The sequence below is a fragment of the Alligator mississippiensis genome, chromosome 2 (assembly GCF_030867095.1).
Source record: "Alligator mississippiensis isolate rAllMis1 chromosome 2, rAllMis1, whole genome shotgun sequence".
Taxonomy (NCBI): Eukaryota; Metazoa; Chordata; order Crocodylia; family Alligatoridae; genus Alligator; species Alligator mississippiensis.
The window spans coordinates 141,030,512-141,053,217 of NC_081825.1; the positions used below are offsets into that span (position 1 = coordinate 141,030,512).

At 48.3% G+C, this 22,706-nt stretch overlaps 1 long non-coding RNA gene across 3 annotated transcripts in view; it reads left to right on the forward strand.

Annotated features, from left to right (window-relative positions):
- The window catches only part of LOC109285865 (uncharacterized), a 46,794-nt gene that overhangs the window by 15,502 nt on the left and 8,586 nt on the right, over window positions 1-22,706 (forward strand). For 2 of the 3 annotated variants that reach the window (XR_002093763.2, XR_009459544.1), the window contains exons 2-3: window positions 4,886-5,000; window positions 5,327-5,372. This is a non-coding gene — a long non-coding RNA (uncharacterized LOC109285865). Of the gene's footprint in view, window positions 1-4,885; window positions 5,062-5,326; window positions 5,373-22,706 lie in introns of all 3 variants that reach the window. The other variant, XR_009459543.1, reaches the window with a different exon arrangement.

Consider the following 22,706-nt stretch of genomic DNA (forward strand, 5'->3'; position numbering starts at 1 on the left):
CTCGTGCCCCTCCTGCTTGCCCTCCTACATGAACTCCCATGCTAACTTGCACACCGGGCCTAAAAGCACACCTGTTTGTGCGCTCTGTTTGCAAGGCTCCGGCCACGTGGCTCCCTGGGGAGGCTGGGTGAAGTAGGAGTTGGGGGGGATGTGACCCTCTTCGATTCCTCTCAGCTGCCCCGCAGCTTTGTTAATTCCCTCCCACTGTGGGCCCCACCTACCTCCCAGCTGCACTGGGGGTCAGGGTCTGCCAGGGTCCTCTTGGGGATCTGGGGGTCCCAAGGCTCATGGGGGTGCAACGGGGTTCTGCCTGTGTGTCTTGTGCCAGAGGCAGGGACAAGCTGTGGCTTCTGCCATTGGTGGGCCCTTTTTGGTTAGAGAAATAGCAATCAGATGCTCTGGAGGCTAAGGCACACCTGCAGCCAGGCAGGAGAGTACCTGACTGGAAAGGGAGGAGCCCAAGGGATATAAACTGGGGTCCCTGAGGCAGAGGGGTAGCAGTCCTGAACTCCTTAGGGAGAGAAGGTCTTGTCAGCTCATGTTTTGGGGGGGGGGGGGGGAGGGGGGGGAGTGAAGAGGAGGGTAGGAAAGCCAGACTCCCATTGCTAAGAGAGATCCAGAGAGTGGGGAAGTGGTTTGACAGTGGCATGGGGTATGGGAGGGACCTGCTGGCCAAAAGTAGACTAAGGCTTACTCTGGGACCCAGGATCAGCCTCCCTTATACAATAAAAGTAATCCCATCAAGGTGAGGCAGGTGAGAGGAAAAGGGAGAGTACCCTGAGGAGCCAGAGTTGGGCAGGAGCCACATGGCCACCAGGGGGGTGTCCTTAGGGCCCAGTCCTATTATAGTTCCCCCACCTCTGAGTACCTGGCCACAGCCTTCACTTCCCATAGGAGTCATGGGCATCCTCCCTAGAGTAGGCCGGTGGTCCCCACCTCAGAGAGGGGGCAGCCCTTGACTTACACTGGGATTCTGCTGTTTGTGGCGCTGACCTGGCCATGTCACGCTGACCGGTCTGGAGCCATGTAGATGTACCCATAGAGTCTCCCTATTGACTTTGGTGATCAGGAGATTGCACCTGTGGGATCTGACTGTGGTCCATTGAGGTCTGTGTCCTTGAATTATGTCCTTGACTAACAGAAGCAGGCTTTGGCCCATCATAAAGACTGCTTCATAAGGAGAGTATATCCATTGAATTAAAGCTCTTGTCCTAGCGGGGTTGGAGTATTGTAGCCACAGTGGTCCAGGAAATACATAAGAAGCCAGGTTTGTTAGCTCTTGTACTTGCATGCTTTTTTTTCCCCTTCTTCTTTTGCTTGAAGAGTCAGCTAGTAATAATTGTGGATTTCATGGGGGGAAAAATAGAGAGCTTTCAGCCTAATCAAAAACATCCCCAGCACCTTGAGCATTACCGGTGAAGCATAAAGATGCAGAAAATCAACAGCTCTTTTGGGAAGAAAGAGAATCCTGGATGAGCTGAAACTTGAAGCTGTGCAAGCAATAGCAATTTGGTCTTTTTAACAGACCCTTTTCTTGTAGGAAAACCAGAGCTTCGCTGCAGGACTCACAACACAGAAATAATTGCTAACATTCTGAATGTCAGTTCTGTCGGGCCAGTAAAATAAAGCTCTCCTCCTGCAGTTACACATAAGCCATATAAGGTCCAGTTGACTTTTAGCTCCAGGCAGCTGGGAAATGCACTCATTTTTCTTCAAGGCTCATGTGTTTCAACTGTAACTCTTTCAATCAATAGCTCCAGGGGTCCAGGATTTGTAGGATTATCAATACAGGGCCCAGAGTATATAATTCATGGTAATGTATACTGCAGACAATACAAATAGGAAACATTCATGTGCACCCAAGGCCAGGAGACTAGGGCTTCTACCAGGGTTTGAATTACAACGGAGCTTTGAGTGGGGAGGGCTGAGCCCCTTCATAAGAGATGGGAGCCTCCCTGTAAGATTTGAAAATCATAACCTGGGAGGGTCTCCGATTTTTTCTGTTAGTGCATTGTGATGGGTAACACAATTTTTTTTGCAGACAGCCCCAAGAGTCAAAGTGTAATTCAAGCCCTGGCTTCTACAATATTTTATTTATGGACCTAAAGAAGGTGCTAAGAAAGGCCTTAAATACCGCTCCCCCGTGCTCTCTTCTCTTTGAAAATGCAGTAGTGCAATCTGTAGTCTGTATTTTCTTAAGTGCAAGGCTGCCTTAGTGCAGTAAACTGGATGCCTTTGTCAGTACTGCATAGCATTCATGTTGGCATAAACTTTTCATTTGTTTCAGGTCTGATGCATCCTGATGGATGTCTAATTTACAGATGGGCTAAATGATTTGCTGATAACCTGAAACCAGCAAACCCAGCTTGTTTTTTTTTAATCTGCCAAGAACACAGACTTAAGATGGGTTTGCAGTAATTGCTTCAATCCTGAATGCAGTCTCTGGTGCCACTTGGGGGTATTTTCATTGTCTACCAAGTTCTGTTGTATTCTCCAATCACTGAAATTGTCTCTGTGTCCTTCCAAAGACTCATCCCAACTGTAGGAAAGATGCAGACCCAGAAGAAATTAATATTGAAGCATGCTCAGTCTCACAGGAGGCCTTGCAATGGGGTGCCTGAATAGACTTGATCAGACAATGAATCTTTCAACTTGGGGATAGATTTAGGCGGAGGCTGGACATTAGACCATCTCCTAAAATCTGTTCCTGCCACCAAAACTGCAGAAGGGCATTTGGGACACTGGGTCTATAGATGGCTCCTACCTTTGCGTGCAAGCTGAGGTATGCATCCTCAGTGCTTCTGGCAGGAAAGCATGCATGGAGCATGGCCAAGTGCGGTGTGGGCTTTGGGGACTGCTCCCAGTCGGAACACACTTGGATTTGTGGCTCTGAGTATCATGTCAAGCATAACAGCCCAGTGGCTCGGCTCAGGTTGACCTGTTGTCTGGATGCTGGAGAGCAATCCAGCTCAGCAGGGTTGAGCACCTGGGATTCATTCTTGGACCCCTTTAGAGTGACCCACCTCTGAAACGTAAGGCAGGGTGCCTGGGTGCTGACTAGAGTAATGGGATGTGTCTAGCTCAGGGAGGCAACTTCCCAGAGATTTGTCACTACCTGAGATCTGACAGAACAGTCCAGTGGCTGGGGAAGTTGCTCAATGAATGAGAGACCTATGTTCTAGGCCTTCCTCAGCCTGAGAAGATTCAAACTTAGATGCCCTCAGGAGAGGGCCCTTGCCAGCAGGCAGAGGATGGGGACACCCTCCAACTGCTATTGGAGCTGAGCCAAAGAACAGAATGGAGGGCAAGAGTCATGGGGCTAGAAAGAGAGGACACATGACTCTGTTGCCCAATGAGGTGGGCTTTGATTTTACACTAGGTACTGGTTTAAACCTGGCAGCAGGGGCTGAAACCTTTACTCCTCAGCTTACCTCAAGGAACATTCAGCACAGGCCAGGAGCTGGGCAGACTAATGAAAGGTCATCCCTTCTTTGGCTGGGCTTTCTGAGGCTCTTCTTTGCCTCTCCTTAGAGGACTATCTGCTCCTTTAAGTTTTTCCTCCCATCTTAGTGACATGCTCAGACTGGAATGGGGGTGCAGGGGGGATGCCTCTGTGGATGCTCTTGGAGTCAGTGCAGTCACTGTGACTGCCACAGTCTGCAGCTGGTCGAAAGCTCCAGCTGAGGAGGTGAGTCTGCCATCTTCCCCTTGAAAAGTGCTGCTTTTCACAGGGAAGACCACTTCAGGCTGGTTCTGCACAGTGTTTGTTGATGCTATTTCTACACACACTTTACACGAGAATTTTGAAGTTCATTAAGCCTTATGTACAGTAGCACCTACGGCCACAAACAGGACTGAAGTGCATTGTTTTATGCAGGGCCCAACACGTTTTCTGTTTGCCAATATTTCAGACCAGGACTGATATGTGGCTTGCATCTTGTGAACTAGAATCTGGCTTTCAGGTCAGTCTGTCACCCTCTGCCTGAAGAATGTTTTGGAGATGGCTGAGTCTGCAGAGAGCCTGGATCCAGACCTCTGACATGTGCCTGGTGCTAGTGGGAGGGAGGGGGGGTTGTGAAATCGGGAGCTTGGTGGACATTTACATGATCTTCACAATATCAAGCTACCTCTGTTTTGCTCAGTGAGCACTGACGTGACTAGCCACACTACGAAGCCCTGCCTGAGTTACTGTGCCTCTCTGGAATGGAGAGGGAAAGTGCCTTGTCCATCGCCAAGCATCATGACAGTAGCAGAGTCAGGAGTTGAACCCTGGGGTCCTGATCCCCAGCCTCATACCTGCTCTGCTATGTCATGCTGCTACCTCAATGCCTGCAGCAAAACTAGGAAGGCAGCTTCTGCTACCCTTGCCAGTACCTTTCAATACATCCCCACATTCCTGACATTAGTTCTTCTCAAGTTGTACTTCCCTGTGGCTCCTTTTAGACCAAAGGTGCACTCATTCCATTAAATTTGCACTGCATTAATTGGTCCTTCTATGAGGTCAGTGGAAGTGCAGGAGAGGCTATTAGATTTTTGTTGAACCCACAGCTGCAAAGGATACAGGACACTGCAAATGTTTCTGATTTCCCAACTCCCACATGGCCCTGTGTTGAGAAATAGGTGCTAATGAGTGATGATGGAAAGGTGAGTGATATACACAACTCTTCCAAGTCAGCATGCATTTTTTTTGTGAGGCCTGCAGAAGTTATTTTAGTGCCTAAACCTGGAGCAAAGGAGGATCCAGACAGAAGGGCAATTATATCTGTATAATTTTCATTATGGAGCATTTGGCAACCTTTGGAGCCCTCTGGGAGAAGAGCAGTCCAAATGTGTGCCCCTTTGTTCACACTTGCTAACAACTATGTCTGTCTCTTTTCATCTGCAGAAGGAAACCTGTGAGCACTGTCCAGGTGGATTAGACAAAAAGTGCAGGGTCTTCTTGGAAGCAGTGGGAGCCAGCTACCACTGGTATGGAAATATCTGCACTTCGAACAGGACAGGTTAGATTTCCAGCATGGAGTTCACACTGCAGAATATGGGGGATTCCCAGATATATAAAAGGTAGTTTTTCCTGCTTTGGGGAACCTGTAGCTCCTTCCTCTTCCCCTTCCTCCAGTGAGATCTGCACTGCTGCATGCTGCTAACACAGCTTTGTCAGCTAGTGTGCGTGAAATATCACTTCCCCTGGACAGTATCTTGATGCTAGCAAAACCCTTGATGTGGGTAGAGCTCTGCTGACAGAAGAGAGCTCCTGACCATTGTGCTAATATTGTACAGGGAAGTGGCATAAAGACACCAGTCAAAAACCCTTTCTATGTTTCACTAGGTGGCCCTGCCAGCATAGCAATAGCAGCAGAGCATCCCTATTGGAGGTAAGTAGAGCAAATGACACGTAGGACTGGGGCCAGAGGAGGACATGGCAGACAAAAGGGAAGGGGGAGATTCTCAGTGGTATGCAGCATTAGCTTGCCTCTGTCATCACCTGGAGTCTCCTGTCAGGGTCAATGAGGGCATATTTGGGATGATTGCAGAGCCCAGCCCAAGTACTTTGCTTACTTGCAGTACCTGTATTGCTAGCAAGTTCTTATGTAGAAGGACTCTTCACTGTTGCTGAGCCTGAAGGTATAACTGTCCTAGAAGCCTAGGAGATGCAGCATAAGCCAGTTCCCTGAATGGAAAGAAGTCTGCACTTAGAGCTCAGCCTGTTTAGGTCAATCAACCAACATAGCTATGGAGATCCAGTAGGACCAGCACAGAAGGCCCTTGGTCTAGATAGTTTATCTGTCTTGGGGAATGAGTTCTGTTTGGACCAGCTGAAGAACTTCACCAGTATAGGCTGCATGTACCCTACAGGTTGGTCAGGGAGGCTACTGGTTTGGATTGGCAAGACCTTTGTTAAATGTGGACAAGCCCTGAATCTTAATGTACGGGGAGTGCTGGGCAGTTCCAAGTGCAGAGGACCCACTGTGCAAGTGAAAGGAGACAGGAGTCATGTCTGCACATGATACTCTAATGTGCATTAGCCTAAGTTAATGCACATTAAAGGTGTGCATCTACATATGCTCACCCTTAATGCACATTTAGAATGGTGAATGTAGGCTTGAATAGTTAAAGCGCATTAATGCATATGTAGATGCATTAAGGCAGATTAACACTGTGGGAGTGTGTGGTGTGTGTGGACTGATTTAGGACTAACTTTAGTCCCAAGTCAATCCACACACAGTGTTAATGCACTTTATCACCTGCACATGTAGATGCCTGTCTAAACCCATTTAATGTGCATTAAGGCATGCTTAGATGCACATGTAGACATGCCCAAAAAGCAGTGGAGCTAAGTGAGTGGGCAGATATGGGGGCCCAGCTGAGAGAGGGAGCTGTGACATGGGCATTTCAGAGGTGTACAGGTCTATGGAGATGGGCAACGAGTGTGAACTTGCTACCCAAATACATTGTGTTTGCACACTCATTTCACATATTTTCCCCACCTTCCCTCTTTACCAGCTACCTCTAGTGCATGCCACAGGTGCTTAGGGAGGCTGTATCTTGCTGGAGGAATTGGGAGAGAAGAGAGGCTAGGGTGATGGAAACAGCCATATATGAGGAGAGAGGCTTGTATCACTGGGGCAGGTGGGTGGAGGGGGGCCCGGTATTAGTAGGCATGTATCACTGGGGTGAGTGGGGAGATTGTAAGGCACAGCTCTTAGGGCATCTCCTAATGCTACATGAACTTCACCTGAGCCATCTGGTCTACTTCCTCTGTGATGTATTCTTTCTGTGCCCTGGCACTGTGCCAGTCTTCAGGAAACCAGCCCTCCCTCTGGTCAGTGTGTATGTGTGCTCTTGCCCCAATCCAGTTCCTAGAGAGTCAGTATTGCCCCAGTGAGCAGCACAATTTTGGTGGTCTCGAGGCAAGGCTTTGGAAATGGATGCTGCCCCATGCCCTTCTCCTCAGTCACCCCGTTGTCTGTGGCTGTCAGAGGGCTTCTCCTGGACTGTACTGCTCAGTTCAGAGTGGGTGACAGAGCTGCAGTGCAAGTTGTTCAGTGCCTCTGTGCTGACCTTCTGCCTGTAGGCCTTGAGTTCAATCAGCCCTCCAGTCAGACTCACAGCTCTTTAATGGCAGAATTGACTAAATGGATGTGCAGTCTAAATTACTCCCTACTCTATCTTCCCCTTTGATATTGCCTACCCTAGCTCTTTAATTAATGGCACTTTCTGCCCTCTCCCTTTTCTGCATGATAAGAAAATTGTGGCTGACAGGCTTGTGAAAAGCCATTAGGCTGTTAACCTTTCTCTTCTGCTGTTGGCGTTTTCCAGTCCAGGAGTGCTCTAGGCAGTCCTGGCTGAGGCTCTTGGCTCTTGTCACTTGTCGAGGAAATGCACAGATGCCCCTGAAACTTATTCTCAGGTGCCAGTTTTGAATAGGGGTTGCAAATGGTGAGGTGTATCATCACATGGAGAAAACTATATGTTGTTTTTATAGAGTTAAAAATAGATGAAAAGTTCTACTAACATGCTATGGGCCTAGGGCTGTATTATTCCATTTAAGATTGAAGTGAAAAAAACATAATTTCATGAGAATGGGTTAAAACTGATCTGCAAGCCTGTGAAATAGGAGTTTCAATACCAGGAGCTGCAAACAGACAGCAGAATGGCAGAAGAAAAGTTATCTTGATTGGTGGAGCATCAAGACAATTACAAAGAGGAAAAGGTCATTATCACCTGTGGATTGAAGAGTTTTTGGAAGGGATCAGGTAGATTATAAAGAGCCATGAAGTCACATGACTCCCTCAGCACTCTGGCTAGAAATGCTGTTGCCACTGCTGAGCGATGGGTTTCAAACTTTGGGTGGAACAGGAATCAAAGGCAGGTGCAGTGTGCTAGTGTACCTGCCCTGGATCCATTCCTGACTCCAGGTACAAACCTCTCCCTCCCATTAGGGCTGGTTCTCTCTCTCCAGTGCAAGCCCCTGCTGGACAGTGAGGGAAGATCTGTCCCTCCCAAAGTCCATGGATGCCACTTGGCCACTGCCTACCTTGACCCAGCAAGAATCTTATCTTTCCCCTAGCTGCATGAGCTTCCTTTTGTCATTAGGTCAGCAGCAAGGCAATGGCTGTTGCACACAAACACCTCATTTTGGCTGCAGTAGGTCCCCATGTCCACACCCATGCAATCATGCCTGCAACACAGTTGTAATAGACCTTTCCCCAAGGACCCTGCATACACTGGTGGATGAGCACCAGAGGCTTAGTGGGGGTTGGCATTAGGATACAGCCTCCCTGGGCATTTATAGACATGCTCCAGGAGGCAGGGGAGGGACAGGTGCTTTAATTGGAGTCACTCTGAGAGCTGCTTTAATTAAAGTGTCCCTGCACTGAAAAATGGGGGTGAGGGTGCTTTAATTAAACCTCATCAAACCAACTTTAATTTAAAATGCCCCCGTGGCCATTTTTCAGCATGGGGACATCGATGCACGTGACACTGGAGTGAGGTAATTACCATGCTCTAGCAGAGCTCTGACATGTTGTCATTGTAATGCGCATAAGAGCAGCCTCCCAGCATGTATATAGGCATCCTGAGTAGCTGTTGATCCAAGTGTGTTACCAGCAGGTTGAAATGTGTCATTTAGAAGGGAATGGAATGGAAGTGAAATGCTTTGGCCATTAGATAATGGATGGGGTGGATTTCACCCTACATCAGCATTCAACCAGCCCCCCAGCTCCTTATGCCAGGCACTTTCACTGCCTTACCAAAGTTCTTGTCTGTAGTAGAGCAGCACCTTTCTAACCAGGCTTGATCACTGCCCTCGCCACTGCTGGGTGACACGTGCTCCATTTGTTGTTCTTCATTATTTCCAGGCCATGCTGGACTCTGGTGCTCCACAGCCCGTCACTGGAGGGAAGGGAGCAGATTCTGACATAGTACAAGAACCACCTCTTCTTTTTGCCTTATGCATAAAAAAACATAGTGCAACAAATTCCCAATGGGGCTCCTGTGTACTAGCCGGTTATAACCCTGCACCAGATTCTTAATCCGTTTTGCTTGCAAAAAGCAGTTTAAGGAAAATGCCTTGCCTTGCAGGGACTGCAGTGATGTGCAACATAGTGAAATATAATGTCATCTGACAAAAGCCAGTCCCCCATTGGTTTACTTAGCTATTGCTTTGCCTGCTGCTCTCTGAGGAGTGCTAAATGAGGGCTCCATGCCCTTTACTGCACATTGAGTAATTTCCCTTTACTAAATTAATTTTCATATTTGCGCAGGGGGAAAAATCCCTTCCCTCCATGCTCACCCGGGAAGTCATTAATTGCTTGTAGGCAGAGGTCGATTCCATTACCAGGGGCTGAAATGCTTTATGGAAAAAATAAACTGATGCCTTAGGACTGCAGCTGACCTTGAAACACTGTGGAGGTAAAGCAGTAGTGGCTGAGGTTCATCATCTTTTTCTAGCAGAGGGTTGTTTTTGTTCTAAAAAATGTTTTCATATTGATCTAGTTTATTCCCCAGATAATAGGTTAATGTGTTATACTAGCCTAAGGTACCATGGGTATAACCATGTCCCTGTGTGGTGCTGTGCTGATGGACCTGTGGTGGTCCCAATCACGCCTCTGACTGAGAAGTGCTGGTACTAAACCTGTGTCCAGACGAGGCCAAAAACTGGATTCTGCTCCCTTTTCAGGTGGTGGCAAAACCTCATTCAGAGCAGATATAGGCACAATATAGGGGCGTCAGCACTTGCAAAACCATCCAAGTTTTGTTTACAAGATGCTGCTACTCTCACAATTTTCTGCTATACAAGCTGTGTGCCAAACTGGCTCTTCATTGTTTTATATGCATCTGTTCTCCTGCTTTCTTCCAGGAATGGGTGGTCTCTGGCTAGAACAGACAAGTCCATCCAGTAGCAGTGATGCTCTTTTTACTTCATAGAATCATAGAAAAGCATGGCTGGAAGGGACCTCCATGGTTCACTTAATCCAACCCCCTGCCTGAGGCAGACCACCACTATCCAAACCATTGGATAAAAATCCATCGTCTACCCTCTTGGCAACATTGCACAGTCAACCCTGACATAATACAAGACATAATGCCTTAACCTGCCACAGGTAAATCAGAGGGACCATGGCAGCCATAATCCTGCTTCTGTAAAGGTTGTGAACATATACTCAAAAGATCCCAGGAAGAAGGTTATGCCCCCACTACAGAGGAAGGCAAAACCCCCTATAGTCTATGCCAATCTGACCATGGGGGAAAATTCCTTCCTGACTCTAAATATGGCCATCAGTCTGACCTTGTGTGGAAAGGCAATGCCAGCATCTAAATCATTAATAAACATGCTGAACAACCACAGGGCCTAGGATAGATTCCTGTGGGACTCCACTCAGAACTTTCTGCCATTCTACTGTGGATCCATTTATAATTCCCCTTTGCTGGCAGCTATTGAGCTAGTTGTCTATCCACCTTATAGTAGTTTTGTCCAGCTGACATTTCTCTGATTTGTTTATGAGAAGGCCATGTGGGGCCTTATCAAAAGCCTTGCTGAAGTCCAGATACACTATATACTAGAGGTGCACTGATACCATATGAGCCGATGTAATGGGACCAATAAAAGCAAAATTGATATTATCAGCAATTGGCTTTTTTTTTGGCTGATGTGGCCAATAATTCATAGATTCATAGATGTTAGGGTCAGAAGGGACCTCAATAGATCATCGAGTCTGATCCCCTGCATATGCACGAAAGAGTGCTGGGTCTAGATGATCCCATCTAGATGCTTATCTAACCTCCTCTTGAAGACCCCCAGGGTAGGGGAGAGCACCACCTCCCTTGGGAGCCCGTTCCAGACCTTGGCCACTCGAACTGTGAAGAAGTTCTTCCTAATGTGCAATCTAAATCTGCTCTCTGCTAGCTTGTGGCCATTATTTCTTGTAACCCCTGGGGGCGCCTTGGTGAATAAATACTCACCAATTCCCTTCTGTGCCCCCGTGATGAACTTATAGGCAGCCACAAGGTCGCCTCTCAACCTTCTCTTGCGGAGGCTGAAAAGGTCCAGTTTCTCTAGTCTCTCCTCATAGGGCTTGGTCTGCAGGCCCTTAACCATACGAGTGGCCCTTCTCTGGACCCTCTCCAGGTTATCCGCATCCCTCTTGAATTGCGGCACCCAGAATTGCACGCAGTACTCCAACTGCGGTCTGACCAGCGCCCGATAGAGGGGAAGTATCACCTCCTTGGACCTATTCGTCATGCATCTGCTGATGCACGATGAAGTGCCATTGGCTTTTCTGATGGCTTCGTCACACTGCCGACTCATGTTCATCTTGGAGTCCTCGTGGACTCCAAGATCCCTTTCCACTTCCGTGCCACCCAGCAGGTCATTCCCTAGGCTGTAGGTGTGCTGGACATTTTTCCTCCCTAGGTGCAGCACTTTGCATTTCTCCTTGTTGAACTGCATTCTGTTGTTTTCTGCCCACTTGTCTAACCTGTCCAGGTCTGCTCACAGCTGTTCCCTGCCCTCCGGCATGTCCACTTCTCCCCATAGCTTTGTGTCATCTGCAAACTTGGACAGAGTACACTTCACTCCCTTGTCCAAGTCGCTGATGAAGACATTAAAGAGTATCGGTCCAAGGACCGAGCCCTGCGGGACCCCACTGCCCACACCCTTCCAGGCCAAAACCGACCTATCCACCACAACTCTCTGGGTGCGACCCTCTAGCCAATTCGCCACTCACCGGACTATGTAGTCATCCAAGTCGCAGCCTCTTAACTTGTTCACCAGTATGGGGTGGAATACTGTATCGAAGGCCTTCCTGAAGTCTAAGTATACGACATCCACCCCTCCTCCTGTGTCCAGGAGTTTCGTAACCTGGTCATAAAAAGAGACTAGATTGGTCAGGCACGATCTGCCTGCCATGAACCCGTGCTGGTTTCCCCTCAGCATAATTTGTCCTGCCGGGCTCTCACAAATGTGAGCCTTGATAATTTTTTCAAAGACTTTGCCAAGGATGGAGGTGAGATTGACTGGCCTATAGTTGCCCGGGTCCTCCTTCCTCCCCTTCTTGAAAATTGGGACCACGTTGGCCCTTTTCCAGTCCTCCGGGACTTGGCCCGTGCGCCACGAGCGTTCAAATATTCCCGCCAGTGGCTCTGCAATGATGTCAGCCAGTGCCTTCAGCACCCTCGGATGGAGCTCATCCAGGCCTGCCGACTTAAAGGCATCCAGTTCTTCCAAGTGACTCTGCATCATCTCAGGGTCTACGCATGGTAGTCTGGCGCCTTGCTGCTGCCTCTCTATAACCCCAGTGAGAGACTTGTCGTGCCCCTCGCTTAGGAACACTGAGGCAAAGAACTCGTTGAGGAGTTCAGCCTTCTCCCCCCTGTCCGTCACCAATTGCTTTTGCCCATTTAGCAGGGGTCCTATTGCACCCTGGGCCTTCCTTTTACTCCCAATATATCTAAAAAACAATTTCTTGTTGTCCTTTACTTGGGATGCCATCCTCAGCTCCATGGTAGCTTTGGCCCGTCTAACTGCCTCCCTACAAGCACGAGCAGAGGAGGTATATTCGTCTTTGGTGATCTCTCCCTGTTTCCACTTTTTATGTGCTCCCCTTTTGGCCCTTAGGCTGCCCTGGATTTCTGTGGTCAGCCAGGGAAGCCTCCTGGCCCCTTTCCCTCTTTTATCTCGCACGGGGATCGTCTCATTTTGTGCCCGAAGGATCATTTCATTAAGGCACAGCCAACCTTCTTGGGCTCCCATCACTTCAAAACTCCTGCTCTGCAGTGCGATGTTGCCAATAAATGTTGCCAATAAATGCTGCATGCATGTGCACAGCCTGCCAGCTTGGAGAGCAGCATCCAGCTGATAAGTCTGCAGATGGGGGGAGGGAAGGAGCATGGGGGGGTCCGATCAAGGCCCCTGCAGTGAGGGAGGGAGGGAGGGAGGGGGGGTGGGGCTGGGGCAGGGGTAGGGGCAGGCGATGCTCAGTTGGGGTAGGGTGGGGCATGGGTCGGAGCCACAAGTGGCTCACCCAGAGGTGTAGGTGGTGGCTCCTGCCACTAACGCAGCCTGGGGGAGGCATGGAGGGGCACATGTCCCCAAGCTCTGTGCACAGGGTGAGGGTGGGCTGCTACTGTGGGCTGGGGACAGCGGTGGCACCGGGCTCTTCTCAGCGGGGGGGGGGGGGGGGGGGGGGGGGGGCGGGTTGGGTTGGGTCTTTGCGTGGGGTGGGAGGCGGTGGCACTGGGTGTGGAGTTCGAGGGGCTATGGCAAATTCTGGAGTGACTAGCCCACCCTGTAACCTCCCTTCCCAGTGCCACTGCCCCTTGCCCCACGCATAGCCCCAGCCTAGTCTCCTGCTAGGAAGAGCCCAGCCACAGCCTGCTGCACCCTTGCTCCATGCACAGATCTGGGGGGATGTGTGCTCCTTCATGCCCCTGGGCTTGCACCAGCAGTGGAAGCTGCCCTCACCCCTCCTGCACTCCTCGGATGAGCCGCTCATGGCTCCATCCCACGCCCCACCCCAGCTGTACAGCACCTACCCAAGCCCCACTCCCTCCCTCACTGCAGGGGCCTCAATCTGTTCCCCCACATCCCTTTTTTCATTCCGCCCCTTTCCTCACAGACTTACCAGATTGACGCTGCTCTCCAAGGTGCCGGGCTGCATATTGGCAATCAGATCATTATCAGCCGATATGGCTCATTAATAATTGGCCATCAGTATGGACTAAAAAAATATTCATTGGTGCACCCCTACGATATACACATCATCCCTTCATCCCCCCCAAGTAGTTCATTTGTCAAAGAAGGAGATCAAGTTTTTGACATGATTTATTTCAGTAAATCCATGCTGGCTGCTTGTAATCTGCATCTTCTCCAGGTGCTTGCAAATGACCTTCCTTAGGATATGTTTCAGTAACTTTCCTGGTATTAAGGTGAGGCTAACCAGGCTGTAGCTCCCTGGCTCCTCCTTTTTGCCTTTTTTTTAAATTATATTTTAAAGAGGGGCATTAATTTGGCTCTTTTCCAGTCCTCTGGTACCTTGCCGGTCTCCCATGACTGTGTGAAAATCATTGCCAAGGGCTCCAAGACCTCCTCTGCCACTTCCTTCAGTACTTTGGGATGAAGTTCATATGGCTCTGTTGACTTGAATTCATTCAGACCCATTAAAACCTCTCTGACACACTCTGTCTCTGTCTCTGTCTCTGTATTTCATATCTCAGCTCTTCCCCTTCTTTATCCAAATAATCCTAATTAGGTGTCTGGCTGCAGCTTAATTTTTTTTCTGTGGACTGAGGCAAAGTAGCTACTGAGTAGTTCCATGTTGCTTTGGCCTGCCTATGCTGAATTGGGCACCACAGTATGGTATGTAGGAAATGCATTTATTGACAAGCTCTTTAAGACCCACCAGAAATGAGAGAGAACTCACTGAGGATAAAGAAGGACTGTGGGTAACTGTTATTTCCAGCCCCTACCAATGCACTCCAGCATGTCCCCCTCCCCCCCCCCCCCAACCCATCTTAAAATGGTGGCCACCCATGCATAGGCAGGGAATAGAGGAATTCTCTTTCAATGAAGCATTTGTGAGAGTTTGGCTAAGATGTAGGTGGTTGGGTCTGCAGTAAGCCACTGTGGGGGGGGGGGGGGGGGGTCAGCCAGGTGGGAGCATGGATTAGCTAAGTATCAGGTTGGGGTCTCTGCCAGGACAGTGGAAAATGTGGGGACCGAATTCCAGGAGAGGCAAAAGAGATCTGAGAGTTATAATTCAATAAGTGGGCCAATATCTGAAACCGGGGGTCAGAGAGCCAGTGCCAAGTTCCAAGGAGGATCCAAGATCAGGGTCAGGAAAAGCTGAAGTCAAGTTGGGAGCCAGGAGACCCAGAGAGCAGTGAACATGAGGCTTGCCGGGACAGACTGAGGCTTTGTGACGGCTTGCCTACAGACTGAGCTGCAGGTGTGCTTATAAGGGGCAATTGGCAGTCTTGGCATGGAATCCAGTTGCAGAAAACTGGAGCAGTTGTATTAACCAGGGATCAGGAGCAGGTGGGGTAACTCAGGCATTTGGTCTAATTGGCCATGATCAGAGGCCCTGACTGACAACAACTGTTATGCAGAATTGGGACTTGTGGTGGAAGGGTACATCCAGTGGATCCTTAAATATGTAGGTATTGCCCTACCACAGCCCTAGGGTAGGTGTTGCCAGAGCACAGTCTGGCTGGCATAAACTCTGTCCCCACTAGAAGCCCTTCTTGCTGTTATGGTTACAGTGAATCTACTGGAACAGCCTTCTAGTATAGATGTAAACGTTTCCCTTGGTTCTTTTAGCAAGCTGTCTGCTGTGAGACCAAGGGAATGATCCCCTTTGATGAAACGGTCAAGCAGAAGCTGCTGTTCATTCAGCACTTGGTACAGGTCCATTTGCTGCACATTATCTTCTGTGAGGTGGTGCTAGGACTGGTAGCATGAAGAATATTGCAGGTAGCTGTTAATACTGACAGTGAAGCTGGTTCAAGAGGGAGGAGAGGATGGAAATAATGAATCACTCCAGGGAGCAGCTGGCTCTGGCATGGTGCTATTATCAAAATGACCCCTGGAGTATCTGTGCTTTTTGCTTAATTGACCCACCCACCCATATGCACTTCATGAAGCCCATTCAGACTTATGGAGAATCACTAACATGAGGTCACCTTGCCCTGCTGGTTCCCTGTGACAGCAACGACAGGCATTGCTGGAATCTAAAGTGGGCTTACAAGGAAACTCCATCATAGTTTCTACGTACCCACACAGGGAAGGAATGCCTGCTAGAGGACTCTCTCACCCAGCAAGAGCGATGGCTGGACGTTGATGTTGGGCAAAAACAGACTTGGATTGAAGCATAACATTTTATCAGAGAGGAGAATTACACACTGGATTATTTTTTTTCCTGTGTTTTTTCTCTTTAATGTCTTGGAGGAAATGCCTCTTTCTAGAAGATGTGCATTAGCCAAACCACATGTTATTGTCTTGGAGAAGAACTATATGGTTATTTCTTCTGGCCTGTGCTACCGAGGAGGCCAGACAACTGAAGCTGTGACCTCTTCTGGCTTCCAGATCTATGCATGTATGATAAATTTGTGGACAAATTGGAGAGAGTCCAGTGGAAGGCAATGAAAATTGTTAGGGTTCTGGGGCACATGACTTATGAGGAGAGGCTGAGGGAACTGGGCTTATTTAGTCTGGCGAAGAGAAGACTGATGGGAGGGAGGGGGAGTTAATAGCAGCCTTCAACTATCTGAAGTGGGGTTCTAGAGAGGATGGAGCTTAACTGTTCTCACTGGTGGTAGATGACAAAACCAGGAGCAATGGTCTCAAGTTGCAGCAAGGGAAGCTTAGGTTAGATATTAGGAAGAATTTTCTCACTAGGAGGGTAGTAAAACACTGGAACATGTTACCCAGAGAGGTTGTAGATTCTCCATCTTGGGAGGTTTTTAAGACCTGGCTAGACAAAGCCTTGGCTGGAATGATCTAGTTGAGTCTGGTCCTGCTTTGAGCAGGGTGTTGGACTAGATGACCTCCTGGAGTCCATTCCAACACTACTTTTCTATGATTCTGTGGTGCAGGCAGATGCCCAGACTGCAAACTTGTAAGTAGGATCAGGGAGGGGGCAACACTCCCCCCATTCACTGTTCTTTGTCTGGATACACATTCTTACCAGGTGAGACTTGGGAGCAGGTAGAGTGCAGAGCACCTGAGTGGCCATGCCAGGCATTATGGCCTGGATCTCATCCATTCTTGGAAGTTCATTAATTAATTATTGGACTTCCATTAATCCATTAATTTCATCCATTAATTTCTCTAACCCAGTCATGATGTATATTGCATGCTAGCAGTAGCCCACGGCCTTCAAAAGTGCCCATATCCGTTTGCTTACCTTCATACACAGAAGCTTGGACAGGTTCAGGATTCTGTAAAGGAGGGTGCAGGAGCAGAGACTGATGCTGCAGGGGTGGCTGTCCTTACTTAGTTTCCAGCTTCCCACTACCCCTCCCAGGCTGGGCAGACCATGCAGAAACAGCACCTGGGAACTTTTAAGTCCCCAAATCAGGTAAGAATTCCACCCCCGGCCCTCTCTCAGAACCCCTCCCTTCCCTTCTGTGCTCAGTGGCACCTTCCCTTCCCTCCCCCTCATTCTCCTCCTCCCCTGCCTCTCCTGAGGACAGGAGGGTCTCCAAAGCTGCTCCAGCCCGTTGGAGCTGCACTGTGTGACAAGCCAGGCTCAGACAGGGACAGTGGCAAGAGCAGGTTTTCCCTCCCTGCTCCTGGGCTGATGGGGAATACCCACTGAGACCACGCAAAGAAAAGAAGCCCACCATCTGCCACCACTGCCTCTTTCCTGGGCTGAGTCTGACTGGGGCAGGGCAGGAGCAGCTCTGGAGTTCCCCCCCAGCCCTGAGACAGCCAGAGACAAGGATAGGAGCAGTGATGGATGGAGTGGGAGTGGGAAATGGGAAGGGAGGGGATATGTTGCTGAGCACAGAGGGGAAGGGCCAGGGTGGGAATCATTACCTGATTCAGGGACTCGGTAAAACCTCCCTGGCTGTTGCCCCCCTGGCATGGTCTGAAAGGGGGTGGTCAAAGAATAACTAAAAATCCTGTATTTAAAGAAATACTTTTGCAATAAAAATTTAATCGCAAATGTTTTGCGAGTTTCAGCTATTATTTAAATATTTTGTTGCACCAAGGTAGCTTGCTTGTTGAGGTATTCTTCTGAGAAGTAGGAAACCTGTAAATCAGGCAGAGAGTCAATTTGAACTTGGGCCTCTGGTAGCTCCTAGAAGAGTTTCCTTCCCCCCCCCCAACATCGAACTGCTGGCTGTTTTGAGGTGAGTTTTTTCCTCAGTTTTTCCTATTGGAATTGTTCTACATTGTATGAAATAAATATTCACTGAACCAGAGAGAAAGAGCAGGCCTCCATAACTTAATGGGCCAGGATGCCTGTTCCCCTTTTCTAATGAATGTAAAGTATGTCACACAACACAAGTGAGTGTGAAAGCCCTGCTCTGGAATAGTTTGTTGCATGATGCTTTCGTCACTCTTCTGGGCAGTAGATGTGTGGGTTCAAATCCCCTGAGGTGCAATAGGGATCTGAATCTCACAGGGCCATTGGCTAAGTTTATGGGCCAGTGAACAAAACCCTTCATTTCCATTAGTTGATTGTATTTCGCTGGAAACAAAATGTTTTATTGGGGGACAAATGAAACATTTCATTCAACCTGAAATGGGAGGAGAGTGGTAGTGGCAGGGGGAGTTGCTCTGGCAAGAATAACACCACCACCACCAACAAAAATCCCCAGAAAAAAACAAACACAGAGAAGTAACAATTTCTGGCTCAGAGCAAATCACATTCTTTTTCCTCGGGGTTTTTTTTTTGGTTTGGCCACTGAACTGAATAAAACAAATATTCATAGCACCGTTATCCCAGTGAAGTCTACAGGACTCAGCATGTGAAGTTACATATGTCTGCTATCCCTTGAAGCAGGGTCTTTGCATACAGGCACCAAGGTTAGGATTTCTTGGAATAAATTTAAAACATCAGCACAGGAAGCTGCTGGCGTTTGGCTTGGTATGGTATGACCTGGCATTTCCTAGGCGCTTCAGTCCTGTTGTAGGGGATGAGACTAAAGGCCCTGTGGTCCTTCATCATCAACTGCTCCGATGTCCTTAGCCAAAATGACCTCTTGCTTGTATGCAGTGCCCTATATATGCATTTATTGTGACCTGGCCACCGTGTCACTGCATTTCCGGGCAGCCATTTTTTAAAGATGTGAAAGCCTTGAGATCCCTTGGGACAAAAGGTGCTGTAGAGGTGCACAGTGCAGTTGTTTGTTTTTGGCTTACCAGCAGTGCAACTTTTTTTCTTCCTTCCTCATTTGCAAGTCATAAATATGGTGAGGATAAAAAGAGCAGTCTAAGGAGTAGAGCTACCACATGCCGCTTTCTGTGTTAGGAAAACAGCATTGAGTCACACAAATAATTTTAGATGCTTCTAAATACATTCTGCTCCCTGCAGGCAGCCTTTCCAACTATAATCTTCCTGCTGCCCCTAATTCTAGTCACACAGTGCTTTCTGCATCCTGTGGAAGTTGTTTCTTGTTTCAAGTGAGTCAGAATTTATCTCTGTCATTCACCTGAGTCAAAAGCAGCTTGGTAGTTCAGCAGTTGGCTGATTCAGATGGAGAGATTTTTACCCCCCACCCCCCTTGTAAGAACCAAGACAGTCATCATCAGTGAGTTCTGAAATACAGCCAGTGCCAAATAGTGATGTTGATGACTCTGTGCATTTTCTGGGGGCAAATAATCTTCAAACACTGATACATTTGTTTTATAGCAAAAAATAGCTTGTAGCACCAAATCTATTTTTTTTTCTCTTTGGTCAAGAAGCAACTACTGCATCATTTGATTATATTCCTCAGTTCTGTTCAAGGTGTGCTTTGACATCAGGTTCTGTTTCAGATGCATAGATGATGAAGTGTTGCTACATGTAATTTCTGAAGAGAGTCAACTGCATTTTAGGGGAACTGCTAAAGCACATGGAACTTCAATGCAGATAAAACACAAGCAGGGATGGATCCAGGATTTGGCAAAGGGGCTGCAGGAACAGCCACACTCGTGGTGATCAGTGGCTGTGCCCCCTCTCCCAGCCTCCATCTCCCAAACCACTGGTGGGGAAAACTATGCAGCAGGCACCTCTGGGGACTTCTTAAAGTTCCCAAAGCAGGTAAGCACCTACCCTCCTTCCCCTCCATGCTCAGAGGTACGTCCCCTCCCCTTCTATTCTGTCCCCTCCTCCTCCTCCAGTCACTGCTGCTGCTTTTCCTGCTGTCCCAGGGAAAACTTCAGAAACTGCTTCTGCTTTTAGAAACTTCAGAGCTGCTTCTGCCCACTCCAGCTAGGCTGTGGAGGGGCTAGGCTTAGCTGAGAACAGTGGCAGCAGCAATGTGGGGAGAGGGTGAGTTCCCCAACATGGCCCAGTCCCCTCAGAAGCAGACACAGGTACTCACTGCTGCTGCCACTGCCCTAGATGAGCCCAGCCCCCATGCAGCCCAGCAGTTCAGAAGATTCCCTCCCCACCAGGACCCTGGGGAAAGTAGTCATGTGCCTCTGAGCATGGAAGGGAAATGGGGATTCTCTTTCACTTTGGGGACTTCTTTAAAGAGCACAGAAGTTTCAGCAGCATGGTTCAGCCTGAAGTCGGGATACAGCTATGCTACTGCACTCCTTTAGATCTGCCCCTGGACACAAGTGAGCTTTATCCGTGCCAAATCCAGCACGCACATGTTAAATTTGATTGAGGATGTCACTCCGTAAAGTGCAAACAAACTTGGGAGCATACAAATAAACTAGCATCTATGAAACAAAATATCAGTGAAAATACCTACAGGAGAGGTTGTATATAGGTATAGAAATAAATCCTCATACACTTCAAGGAAAACATTGGCAAATGAGAAAGAGGCAAGGGGAAAATAACAAAAATAATTAGGGGACTGGGAAACATGACTTGCAATGAAAATCTGAAGGAAGAGAAGAGAAAACCAAGAGGGGAGATGTTGATAGTCTTCAAATACCTGAAAGGAGCTTATAAAAACGATGGTGATAAATTATTCTCCACGGCTATAGGACAAGGCATAATGGTCTCAAGCTGCATGAATGGAAATTTAGATTGGATATTAGAAAGAACTTTTTTACCCTGAGGGTGGTTAAGCATTGAAACTGGTTAATGGAGAGACTATGGAGTCTTCATGCTTGGAAGTTTTTAAAAGCAGGTTAGACAAGTGCATGACTGGGCCATTTTAGAGATGTACGGTCCTGCTTTGAGCAAAGAATTGGACTAGATAGCTTCCTGAGGGCCCTGCCAGTCTTCTCTTTCTATGACTCTGTGTAGAGCACAAAGAAGTTTGGGTCTGCTTCCTGAACTGGCTTGTAATAGTGTCCTCATAATGTCAGTGAAATCAACAGCAAAATCCTTAAAGAAATTTACAAAGTACCCTGCTATGTCAATCAAATTTACCTGTGGAACATTTAATGATTACATCCATGGGCTAACACCTGATGACCCTGAAACACAGGAGCGTAGATTTCCACTTGTTTACCACAGTGTTACACTCTTGTAATTCCATTTACTTCATTGACCTTTATGACATTATCTCTAACACTAGTGTAATTGAAAGGAAGGTTAGGCCTCACATCCACCTTTACGCACACAAACATGTGCACATGTATAATGTCAGGGTTAGGATACCAGGCTCAGACCTCATAAGTATCAGTAAATAAGTGAAATAACCAGGTGTTCCGCTGAGTTGGGATATGGGAGGTGATAACATCATTCTGCTCAGCTAGAGGAATGTGCTCAGTCTGTGTTTAGGGCACTGCATCACAAGAAGGATGTAGACTGCAGGGGTATCCAACCTTTTTGAATGTGGGGCTGGATCATGAACTTTTTATCACCCAGTGGGCTGGCAAGCCATATTCAAAGACCTCACAGGAAGTGGTATCACATCAGGAAGTGATGTCACGTGACCTTTGACACCAATGAAGTTGCAGGAAGTGACAATGAAATGGGTCTGGAAATGTGGTTTAAAATCCAAAATAAAAACAATATAAAAGCAACAATGAAATAATACCAAATATTTGACTAAAATAAACACTTTCACATGAGGCATAATGAAAGCAGCATAATGCAAGTCAACAGATAAATGTGGAAAAGATATCAGCCACAGTGGAAACTAATCAAAGGTGGAGGGATGTGTTTTGGCGGGAGACGCCTGCACAGCACTTTGTAGCCTCCACCACTCACTGCCTTGCAGGGGGCGGGCAGGCGGGGAGGGAGGAGGGAGTGGGGGCTCCTCAGTGCATCCGAGAGGCTGTGAGAGAGACTTGCGGCTCAGCTGGGCATGGAGCAGAGTGGGGTGGGGAAAGCCTATGCCATGCATGGGCGCCTCAGTCCAGGCTTCTTCTCATCCTCCCGGCTGCAGCCTCCCCAGGATGTGCGGGAAAGGCACCCTCTGCTCCTGCCTCGACCCCACGCAGCTCTGCCAGTGAGCCCCAGCCCTGTGCTGCCGCCTCTGCCTGCTTTCAAGGATGTCCAGTAAGTCATCTGGGCACCAGGGAGCGCAGGTGTGCCCGGGCCCCGCCATGGGGCACTGCTCGTTGCAGGCTGCGTGTGGGAACCTTGTCCCTTCCCCAGCCCTTCAGCAGCTATTAGGAAGCTGCTGAGGGGCTGGGAGAAGGACAAGGGGTGGGAACGAAAGTAAACAGCATTTACTTTCGTTTCCCGTTGCAGCACCGCGGGGCTCAGAAAATGGCTTGGTGGGCTGCATGGCAGCCCATGGGCCATATGTTGGACAAGCCAGATGTAGAGAGACTGGAGGAGCAGCAAAAATGGTAATGGGGTTAGAGTGGAAGCTGTATGAGAGAAGGATGAAGGAACTAGGTTGGTATAGTTTGGAGAAAAAGAGATCAAAGGGGGATATGAAAACAGTTTTCATGTATTTGAAAGGTTGCCATAAATAAGAGAGAGAACTACTATTCTCCTTTGCTGTATGAAGCACAATGAAAGGCAATAGGTTTAAATTACAATAAGGCAGATTTAGATTATATCTCCAGCAAAAAAAAAATCTGAGCAGTAGGATAGCTGGCCAGGGATGTTGAGAAATCTCCTCCCTGGAGATTTCAAGAG